Source organism: Lactuca saligna, chromosome 4 (assembly GCF_052625555.1).
Source record: "Lactuca saligna cultivar CGN05327 chromosome 4, ASM5262555v1, whole genome shotgun sequence".
NCBI lineage: Eukaryota > Viridiplantae > Streptophyta > Magnoliopsida > Asterales > Asteraceae > Lactuca > Lactuca saligna.
The window spans coordinates 113394530-113406676 of record NC_136420.1 but is presented as its reverse complement, the minus strand read 5'-3'; the positions used below and the strand labels follow the sequence as shown (position 1 = coordinate 113406676).

At 35.4% G+C, this 12147-nt stretch overlaps 1 non-coding gene across 1 annotated transcript; it reads right to left on the bottom strand.

The window, feature by feature from the left end:
* Positions 1 to 3691: 3691 nt before the first annotated feature.
* On the bottom strand, positions 3692 to 3794 carry LOC145044378 (U6 spliceosomal RNA). The gene has a single exon (XR_013681333.1). It is a non-coding gene; the product is annotated as a U6 spliceosomal RNA (small nuclear RNA).
* Between the last annotated feature and the right edge of the window lie 8353 nt (positions 3795 to 12147).

The window sequence follows — 12147 nt, the reverse complement described above, 5'->3', positions numbered from 1 at the left end:
TACAACAAAGGGGGTCACATTTCCTATCTTTTACTTTATATTGATGACATTGTGTTGACTGCTTCATCCACAGGTCTCTTACAACAGATTATCACCACCTTACGTGCCGAATTCTCCATGACTGATTTGGGTGCTCTCAATTATTTTCTTGGTATATCTGTCGTTCGAGATCGTCATGGTCTGTTTCTCTCTCAACAGAAATATGCCACAGAAATTTTGGACTGTGCTAAAATGTCTAATTGCAAAACTACTCGAACTCCAGTCGAAATGTTTGCCAAATTTGATGGCTCAGGCCCTCCTGTTGTTGATCCTACCTTATATCGTAGTCTTGCGGGTGCACTTCAATACTTGACTTTCACTCAGCTGGATATATCTTATGCAGTTCAATAGGTGTGTCTATATATGCATGACCCTCGAGAACCTCACTTTACTGCTCTCAAACGGATCCTTCGATATGTTCGTGGCACTCTTGATCATGGATTACAACTCTATGCTTCTCCTGCTCATGGTTTAGTTGCTTACTCTGATGCTGATTGGGCAGGCTGCCCTACCTCTCGTCGATCCACATCTGGCTATTGTGTCTTCCTTGGACAGAATCTTCTCTCTTGGTCTTCCAAACGACAGGGTACCATTTCCAGGTCTAGTGCTGAAACAGAGTATCGTGGTGTTGCGAATGTCGTTGCCGAGACTAGTTGGCTTCGTAACTTACTCCGAGAGCTCTTTTACCCTCCTCTGACTGCTACTCTTGTTTACTGTGACAATGTTAGTGTCGTTTATCTATCTACCAATCCTGTTGAGCATCAACGCACCAAATACATCAAGATCAACATCCATTTTGTGCGTGATAAAGTGGCCTTGGGCCGGATTCGTGTTCTTCATGTTCCATCTTCATCTCAATACGCTGATATCTTTACCAAGGGGCAACCGTCTACTCTGTTTCTTGACTTTCGGTCCAGTCTGAACGTTCGTCCGTGACCTCTCGTTCGGACTGCGGGGGGATGTTAGATGTATATCTGTATATATCTTATATTTAGTTTGTATTTGGTTGGGCTGTCCAACATTGTATTTAGCCCATTATGTATTAGAGTGGTATTAATATACGTGAGGGCTCAATGCCAATTCATGGGAAAATATTCACGCTAACAGTAATGATTGATGTTACTAGCATCTTAGTTTTCCCGAAAGAGAGCTTCAGGACTAGTCCAAACAGATAGATGGGTAGTACTTTTGATCAGGATCATATAAAAGGAGTTTATGTGTGATTATGCTACAAATACTTATTTTGACCAATAAATCCAACTTGAACCATTTGACAACATCAATTTCAGTAGGGTTGGATGTGTTGTTAAGGTGGTCAATGATATCATACTCGATGCAATGTGTTTCAAAAAAATTATCGCTACACATCCTAATTGAGTTCATAGAGATCACAGATGAGGGAACATGTGCTTATTGTTTCTGATGTCGCAGGGTTTGGTGCTTAATGAGGGGTTGTCGGCCACCATTACATAAGATAATAAGGAGAAAGTCAAAATAAAGAGAAGAAGAAGAGGAGGTGAGGGACATCGATGAAGGTGTTGACGGCTAGGGTAGAGCTGAAAGGTAAGGAATAGGAAGAAAAAGGGTTCTCTCATACCATGTAATTTAAAATAATTCCCGATAAAAATTACATTACATTTAAATCAATGTAATTTCAATTGGGATAACAATATACATACTATGTATCAGACTTATGCATAAGGGAGGAAGGAACCATTCCTTCCCAACCCACTCAACCTACTGTCACATCAGTTTTTCTCTTTCATTTTTCTTCATCTTTCTCAATCCACAACACACGGAAACCTATCATTTTCAACCCACTCAACTCATTCAATTAAAAAAAATACAAAACAATCAAGGTAAAATCTTAATTAGCAATAGAGTTACTGTCGGTACCACTCCCTCTTCAATGGGTTGTTTAATTGGATTCACTAACCAACTTCATCCTCTCTCTCTATATTCTTTCTCTCATTTTCTCTTGTACTATGTGTTTTAAGACTTGTACCTTAATTGTTTTGTATTTTTTGTACTTGAATGTGTTGAGTTGATTGAGAAAGATAAAATTTCGCGTGTTGTGGGTTAGGAAAGATGAAGAAAAAAGAAAGACAAAAACTGATATGACAGTAGTTCAGTGGGTTGGAAGAGAATGACTTCCTCCTCCCTAATAACAATGTACAACACAGTTATGCAATAATACCCAACAATTGCAAGCGTCGTAAAAAAAATGATGTAAACTACGGACCAATTTATTATAAGGTGAGTATTGTGGACTTCGATTGCAAAAATAAATAAATAAATAAATAAAAATATGTTAGAGCTTGTACCTAATTGTGACATCTTATCCTTGAATGTCCATGCCCCCACCACAATTCACATACAAATCGACAAACAACACAAAAACACAACTTAAATTATTTGATGATCATAAGTAACCGTTTAATTCAGTATATGTAACCTACAGATATTTACGGAAAATAGGAGGGAAAAAATTATGAAAAAAAATGTATCAATTATGTTTTAAAATGGTAATAGAAGATTATATACATCACAACTATCATCTCCGGTCCTCCTAAAGAATCTAACTTGTAAAGCCATCCAAAGACATTTATGGGGCCGTCACTAGATTTACATGTCTCCTTCACATTATATTTATTATTTGTTTTGGTTTTCTTCACTCTTCTTAATGTATATCGTCATGTCACAACTATTGAATATCTACTTTCAGTAAATTAGTATTATAAAAGGGATAATGACTTGAGAGGGTAATAAGGTTTCCAGTTTGTCCGTATTAGATCACTAAGGTTTTTTTTGTGCGTATTAGATCAATATGGTTGTTATTACCGTTTAGAAATAGTCTTTTTACCGGTTTTAACGGGTAAAAAGGATTATTTCTAAACGGTAATAACAACCATATTGGTCTAATACGCACAAAAAAAAACCTTAGTGACCTAATACGGACAAACTGGAAACCTTATTACCCTCCTAAGTCATTAACCCTAATTATTTAGAAAACATGCTTACTAATCAATGTAACTGATTTGTTTGACTGAAAATAGTTGCTTCCATTTAAACTTATCTCACAACCCTTCCAGAACTTCTAAGTCCATAAACTCTTATGATTGATGGTCTTCATTACATAAATATGCAACATTTTTATCAATAACTTCTTTTTTGTCATTTAAATGTTTACATGAACACATCCATATGTACAAAAACAAAATCTCACTTTGATACCTCCCATCAATGTCTACATTTGATAACGAATGGAAATGTAAAACCAACAGGGACTTGCAGATGATGTCTATTATCAATTATTTTATAAAAAGCAAAACCACAACATGAACTAAGAAACTGAAGTTGCAAAATTAATCAAAATCAACACATAAACAAACATATACAGACTATATACAACACATAAACGGAAGTTTATAAAGCATGAAACTTAATGACAGGAAAAGTAAAAAACTTAAAGGAGACTTTATAGAAAGAAAGATCCCTTTTACTTGCCACAAATGGTTGAAGACATCAACAAGAAGATCAATCTGACCATAGAATCCACATGTTGTCTGATTATGACTTCAGTAGATGAACTACTGAAACGTAAGAATTACAACTGAACTCTATTAGCATTTGAAAAGGGAATTAGTGTTAAAAAAATTTGGACCATTTCTTGATTTGTGTGTGTCATCCTTGCGCAGGGGCCATGCTAATCTTCTCTGTATCGTTCCAATTTTATCGGATGTCCCTAAAGGGACGACTATAGATGAAGAGCTTTGCCATATAGAGGAGTAGCAGGTTATATGGGACGACGCGAGTTCTAAACGAAGTAGTTTACTGTTGATGGTCATATATTCTCAATGTCTTTAAAATTAGGGTTAATGACTTAGGAGGGTAATAAGGTTTTCGGTTTGTCCGTATTAGGTCACTAAGGTTTTTTTGTGCGTATTAGACTAATATGGTTGTTATTACCGTTTAGAAATAGTCCTTTTTTACCCGTTAAAACCGGTAAAATGACTATTTCTAAATGGTAATAACAACCATATTGGTCTAATACGCACAAAAAAAACCTTAGTGATTTAATACGGACAAGCTGAAAACCTTATTACCCTTTCAAGTCATTATCCCATTATAAAATGAGTAGTCCAAATCCGAGAATAGCTTTGGTTCCGATTAAAGTGACTAGTTGGGAAACAGGTGGGTCCGATCAAAGCCTAAATACCCATAGGGGCTTATGCGTCACCTTTTCTATTGATATGAGATTATTATGAATATATATTAATGCATAATGTACAAACGGCTTGATAAATTTTTGAAAAGTATCAAAATATGATAAAGAGAAATTCTTTAAAAAAAATAAACATAGGATCTAAAGTTGAATACAAAAAAATGGGGGACCATGACGGTACAAGTTGTGCTTTAATCATTAACAACGAACTTTATACGCACATTACGTGTATATATACACACAAAAATACTTATATATATATATATATATATATATATATATATATATATATATATATATATATATATATATATATATATATATATGACACGGTGACAAACTTGTAAATATGATATAATAGCATTCAATCACAAATACGTAAGTTTAAAGAATTAAATAATAATTGAAATTCATTCTAATCGATCGTTTATCATCCAGATTTCTCTTCCAACCTTCAACAATCATCCAGAGTTCTTCAATTAAATTCTCGATCAACGTCATCATGTGTTAATCAATTATCGATATTCGTCAATAACACGTGTTGACAAAAAAATTCGTTTTTTGCTCTTCAATCCAACCTTCAATTCTGCTTGAATACGAACTATTATTCATAAGTAAATATACGATCTAATATTTAAAAATGAATATACTATATACTATTCTCATGTGATATACCATTTAATATTATATAATATTCACATATGAAAATATCATCTAATATTCATAAGTCAATATATCATCTAACATTCATAAGTGAATATACTATGTAATATTCACAAGTGAACACATCGTCTAATATTTAAATATGAATATATTATGTTTATTATATGCTATATTCACATATCAATGATATTAAACTGTAAAAAAATAATCATATTTTTTATTCATAAGTGAATAACGATGTACTGTAGTAAAAAACTGATTCGTTTTTATTCACTTATGAATAACGAAAGCTGAAACTATAAAAAAAATTAAAAATTCTATTTTATCTTAAAACTATATCAATATAGATGTCTATTTATAGAGAATAAAAAATTATGAATTTTGATATATTTAAAATTATTTTTTGATAAAAATAATTCCTTACAAAATAAAAAAAAAATAATAAATAAATAAAAACTATGTTTTTGTACATATTAAAGTAATGATTATTATAGTTTAAGGAAACATGTTTTGTTGGAAAACACATACGCATTCCTTTCTCATTTTCGTCGGTATGTTGGAAGCTTTTGCGGCAAAAATAAATGATTGGCTGAAAATGATTCTCAAATTCTCAACATTTTTTTTCTCAATTCAACCCTCCTCCATATATATATATATATATATATATATATATATATATATATATATATATATATATATATATATATATATATATATATATATATATATATATATATATATATATATATATATATATATATATATATATATATATATATATATATATATATATATATATCAGGACCGATGCATTTGATTTTAAAGGTTATGAACCAAAAATAATAATAAACCTTTAAAAATATTTTTTATATATATAAGCAACAATCATTAAAATTATAACAAATTGATTTTTAATCTAAAAATAATCAGAGAAACAAAATAATTAATCAAGAAAAAAACATGAATAAGGAATAAAAAAGGATTAAAAAAAGTAAAAGTTGGTAGTTACAAGAATCTTACGGTCAATTTAAAAGATAGAACCCTGGTCAATTCAAAAGATAATGGCACTCTTAGCCGACTATACTATCATTAAATTTTCAACCATTTTTTTGTAAAATTTTACTCTCTCCATCCTAATATTATTGTCAACACATAAAAAAACATACAGATTTAAAAAATCATTAATTACCAATAATTTTGTATAATAAAATGACAGTTTCGTCCTTACTTTGCATTTAATGTACAATTAAATACTTAGTTGGTTAAATAATAATGAAGGGTATTTTGATAAAAATGTTATTTATTTTTAGAAGTGGACTATTATTTTGGGACAAACGAAAAATTTTACACAAGAAGCAAAAACAAATTATTTAGTTATAATTTGAAATTTATAAACAACTAGTAAGAAGGTATATTATAGTTTAATATTTTATAAATATTTTTTTTTTGAGAGGAAATGCATATTTATGTTTGTAATTAGGTGAAATTTTTTTAAGCTATTTGAAAAATAAATTATAAAATTAATAAATAATTATAGATATAATAAAAGTAAATAAACGATGATTTATTATTCAATTTTTTTTTGTCTATTTTGTTCTTATTTTATAACTTAAAACCAATTCGAAATCCAAAATATTTATTCGGTTCTCTTGAAAACTAATCCAAAATTATGAATATCCAACCAAGTAGACCAATCCAAATTATCAAATTAAACAATTCCGATTAACTGAATAGTAAACAACCCTATCTAGTATCTAAGAAACAATGAAAGACACTTGATAAGACCAGGTGATGTGGATTTAATTATTGAAAGATTTATACGAAAGAGGCTCTATATTATGACAACTTGATTAAATAGAAAAAGATAAACCAAGAACCTTGGTCAAATAGAAGAAGGAGAAAATCAAGAGCTGAATTATAAGTTTTTTTAAAACAATTTCGTAAAATGGTATATATATATATATATATATATATATATATATATATATATATATATATATATATATATATATATATATATATATATATATATATATATATATATATATATATACACACTATAATTTTGTAAAAATTGAGTCTTATTTTTTTATTCAGGGCTCTGTATGGTTGCACTTCCCGAACCTCTTTAGAACCAGATGTTAGATTAACACTTTTTTCTCGGTGTTTTTTCTATAAAAAGCCAACTATCTCCCTATAAATTGCATGTTTTTCCTTATATTTGTAGAATGTCGGTGCTACTCTCTTTTGTTATGATTTTCAGGTCAAATTGGACCACATTGACACATATGACATCTCGGGATGCGTTTTAGGAAGCATTAGAGCTTGGTTGGAGATGAAACTAAGGAACAATATTGATGAATGATCATGAATAGTTTGAAAGGAAGAATTGTGACCTAAACCAAGCAGAATGGAAGAAATGCGATCACAATTACCATACATGCGATCATAAAAAATGGTCACATAATTACTTTGAAGTTTCTACATGCTAAATTACAAGCTAACAGAAAAAAATCAATTAACATAATCGCAGATCCATATATCACAATTTTTTTGCAACGTCCTGAAAAGTTCCAAAACGACATCATATTTCATTAAATCACTTCGGGGCATGTTTTATCGAAAAATGCAATCGTATTTATCATATATGTGATCACAGATACCTCTGCTTTTTGACTGGACGTATAAAGAGGCTTCTAAAAACATCCCAGTGACCCAATTTGTGATTCCAGATGACAGGGAGGCGATTTTCAAAGGTTTTCGAGTGTCAAACACAGATCTGAAGAACACGGTTGGATTTTCATTTTCCTTTAGTAAGATTTGTCAATTAGATATTGTTTCTACTACTTGTAATTCGTTTTTAGCCATGTTAGGTTAAAAAACATAGATTTTTAGTTTCAGAAATGACTCGACTTTTTCGTTCAAGTAATCATTAGGCATGATTTTTATTGTGTTTACTGTTTAGTTTGGTCAGTTTTATGCTTAATTTAATGTTTGATTTTGCTTCAACTTTTGTTAGCCACTTTAATTCTTAATGAATCGTTCTAGTTATCCGATTTGTTTAGATTCGTAATTGTCTTTATTAATCAGTAAATGTAACGAATATTAGATTAATTCTATGTTTAGGGTTAAGTATAAGATAAACTGATCAAACAAGTCTTTACGTTTTGAGCTTATGAGAAGTATTGGACTTTACTGGGAACGTTACACTATATCTAATGCTACTTTTCTAAATTAATTAAGAGCTTATTTGATTAATTTAGTAAAAAATAATGCTTAGTTCAAAGAGCTTGTTTTCCTTAAACATTTTAGTAAAAGAAATTTGTTAGAGCTTATTAATATTTTTCAGAACCAATTTAAACAGTACATAATTCAATAATCATGTTGAAGGTTCTTTGTATGATTAGAGGAATAAACACGAAACTGAAATTGCTTTACTTTCTGAATTTTATTCTAGTATTTAAATTGTATTATTTTTCTTTTATAAATTTATGTCCAAGTTAGTTTTAGCAATCAACAAATCCACCCCCCCCCCCTGCCTGTGACATCTCGAAATTTATGTCAAAGGCTGTGGATGGTCAATTCGTAGTAAACCTCTTTGTAATTTCACTGATTGAGTTTTAGTGTATCTGTAACACCCAAAGTTTCGAAGACCAAGAAGGGAAAGAAAAGCCCCAATTTAAGGGCCGACTCGGCGAGTCCGAGCGGATCCGGGTCGAGGTGTAAGCGACCGACTCGGCGAGTCGGTCAAGGTGACTCGGTGAGTCTGGTCTGTGCGTGGAAAACCCTAAATTCGGGACTTGGGGCCTATATAAATGTCTTAATCTTCTTCCTAGGGTTCCTTACTGCCTCTTTAGCCCTGGATATCAAACCCTAGCCGTCATATCTCCTAGTTGAGCCTTGGAAGGTGCTTTAAAGCTTGGAAAAGGAAGAAGGAACTTGGAGGAGCAAGAAGGAGCTATAGATCTGGGATTGTGAGTTCATTTTGAGCACTTGGAGGTAATAAACTAGTTCTTGGACCCTTTTTGCACCTAGATCTATGTGTGGTTGTTGGGGCTCTTTTGCCATAATGTTATTATTTTGGGTTAGAAGCCGGATCTGGAGTTGCTACTTCAGATTCAAGTGTTTTAGGGCCTGGAGAAGCATAAAGTATCAGCCATTGTGTCGATTTTGAAGTCCCTTGGCCTTACACCCTAGTTAATGGCGTACCTTGCCTAGATCTCCTTCTCTACACGTAAAGTTTGCAACTTTACGTGTGGAATAGGCTTGGGAAGGGTGGATCTATAGTTTGGAGTCCATGCATGACTCAAAAATCCTCTGCATGTAAGGAGATCTGAAGGGACTCGACGAGTCCTTTGAGTGGACTCGGCGAGTAGCATGAAGTTTTGGAGAAACTCGACGAGTGGGATGAACAACTCGTCGAGTCGTATGAAGATTGCCTTGGACTCGGTGAGTCTGTTCTTGGACTCGGCGAGTCAGGTCGCGAAACCCCAACCCTTCGAGTTGTGACTCGAATCAGTGAGTCGGGTGGAGACTCAGTGAGTTGAACAGGTCTGGACTCAGAAATCGGTAGACTCGGCGAGTCATGGACTGACTCGGCGAGTCGAGTCGTGAATGAAAGGAATCTGATCATTTTGAACTCGGCGAGTCAGTAGGGTGACTCGGCGAGTAGGGTTGACCTGGAAGGTTGACTTTGACCAGGACTTTGACTTTGGACCAGGGTGGACTTGATTGCCTTTCGGGGGTCAGTTAGACTCAGTGTTGCATTGATATTGGTAGTTCGGGGAGCAAGGGGAGCAGGAGTTCCGTGAGTTGTCGGGAAGCAGCTAGTGAGATCACCAGCAAGTTCAGCCAGTTCAGGTGAGTTTCCTTCCAGTAGTAACGGGTCTAAGGCACCAAGGCCGACCCGTATAGATGAGACGTTAGTATTATAGTGTGGGCCGAGCCCGTATCTATTAGTTGAGTTGATTGTGTTATATACCAGCATGATAGAATTGTTTACACTTGTTGTCTGTGTGATACTTGTATGATATGAGTTGGCGGTTGAGTGTGGGCGGGGCCCGTATCTCTCCGAGAATGGAGTGTGGGCTAGGCCCGTATCTCCCAGGTAGCGAAGTGTGGGCGGGGCCCGTATCTCTCAGAAAGTGAGGTGTGGGTGGGGCCCGTATCTTCACGAGTGTGGGCGAGGCCCATATCTCCTAATTGCATGTTATATGTTAAATGCTTGTATGGTATGGGGTATTATGGGGGAGCTCACTAAGCTTTGTGCTTGCGGTTTCAGTTTTGGTTTCAGGTACCTCCTCAGCTAGGGGAAAGGAGCCGGCACGGTAGCAGCATGTCACACACACACTCTTCGATTTCCGCATTTACGAGATTCACTGGGATTGTACTCTGATATTTCATGGGATGTATGGTTTGACTTTTAAAACATGGTTTGCGATGTGTTATGGTGTGATCAAATAATGTTTTTATTTATTAATGTTTTCTAAAGTAATATTTTAAAATGAAATTTTTGGACATGAAAATTGGGTCGTTACAAGTTGGTATCAGAGCCCTGGTTTGAGGGATTCAGACACGCCTTCGGGAGTGTCTGAACTCAAATCGAGGGATTGAAAGATTTTCCAAAAGAAAATGTTCTCTAAAACTCGGAAAAGAGTCATAAGAAAGAGCGAAGTGTGTGACGTGCGCAACCGGCCGAGCTCAAGTAAGTACTCCCAATTTACCCATACAAGTTATGTTATTATTTTCAATATCAGTTTCAGTATCAGTTTCAGTTCAGTTTCAATTCCAGCTTCAGTAGAACAGCATGCTAGAATAGGACTAAGAATCTAGGATGATGCCTTATGTGCCTGCTTTATGTGTTCCAGCTTGATGAGAATTGCATGCTAGTAATGAGTAGACAGTAGTAGGATAGCATGTGTAGGCTATGCCTGAAAGTATGAGCTTAGCACTATATGCTAGTGCAGTTTCTTGTTATGAGAATTGTTTTGCCTGAGTATGTTTCCCTTATCCGAATACTGCTTGCTTTGTGCTTTGTGGGACTTTGAGTGATGAGAGTTAGCCATTAGGTGAATACGTTTCATCACATGTGATTAGGGTTGAATAATCTCAGAGTGCTGGATTTGGCCCTACTGCGCAGCTCTCGTTTGAGTCCAACCGTTGTAGGGACGAGTCCTTTACTTGAAGGATTATCTGAGCCTCGTCACATGTGATGGTATTCAGGTGGTGACTAATTGGCATTACTAGGAGGCCTTCAACAGCTGAGGACTGTGTGGGTAGAGTCAGAGGTCCCCTAGGGCAAGCCTAGGATGAGAGTAGCAGAGATCAGTAGAAGAGTAAAGGGGACTGGGTGGAGTTGAGGTAACTCTCGAGGAAAGTACGGATAGATGTGGAAGGTAGTAGGGGCCCATACTACTGAAAGCAGAGGATCCGTACTCGATTCAAGAGGGGCCAAGACGAAACAAGAAATGGTGTAGTGAGTGAGAAATCCCTCAGCAATAGTGTGTTAATTGATCAGGATTTTGTTATGTTTTCAGCATGTTGACATTGCGCGAGCCACCAGTTAGCAATTCAGGCGTCGAGGAGGGATCTAGCTCGGGTTTTGGAGCCGGGCAGCTTGATGATCAGATGAGGGATTTCATTTCCGCAGAGATTATGCACAACATCATTGATCAGACTCCAGTGATTTTCGGTTCAGTTAGAGAGGCCATTGTGGAGCTCATGGACAGTCATCTTAAGGCCTTAGGGGCCGGGGCAGTTTCAGGACAGTTTGAGGCTCATATAGAGCCCGATTCTCATGGATCCCAGGGATCCATCAGGAAGGGGAGTCCCATTTTTAGCACTGGTCATCCGGGGTCGGGAGTGAGTGGTCCACCTTACCCCCAAGAGGGTTCCCTGCAGGATTGGATTGCTGCAGAGGTTTCACGGGCTCTCCAGGAAGAGTTACCAAACACCATTGGGCGTATCACCGATAGTGTGGTCGACGGGATTGAAAGGCGGACCTCAGCTGTCCAGGCAATGGGTGAAATGGTCACTATGACCCATGAGCGGGAGATTGGCTCGGATAGTCAGCTTGGGAAGAGGAAGCGGTCTTCCGGTCTAGTTCGGCAAGATGAGCAGTCGGACACTGTCGAAGTGGGTGTCAGAAGCCCGCAAGGTCGAGATAGTTGCTCGAGGGAGAAGGGAGCACGAGCTGGCGTGCGCAGCAAGTCTAAGTGCGG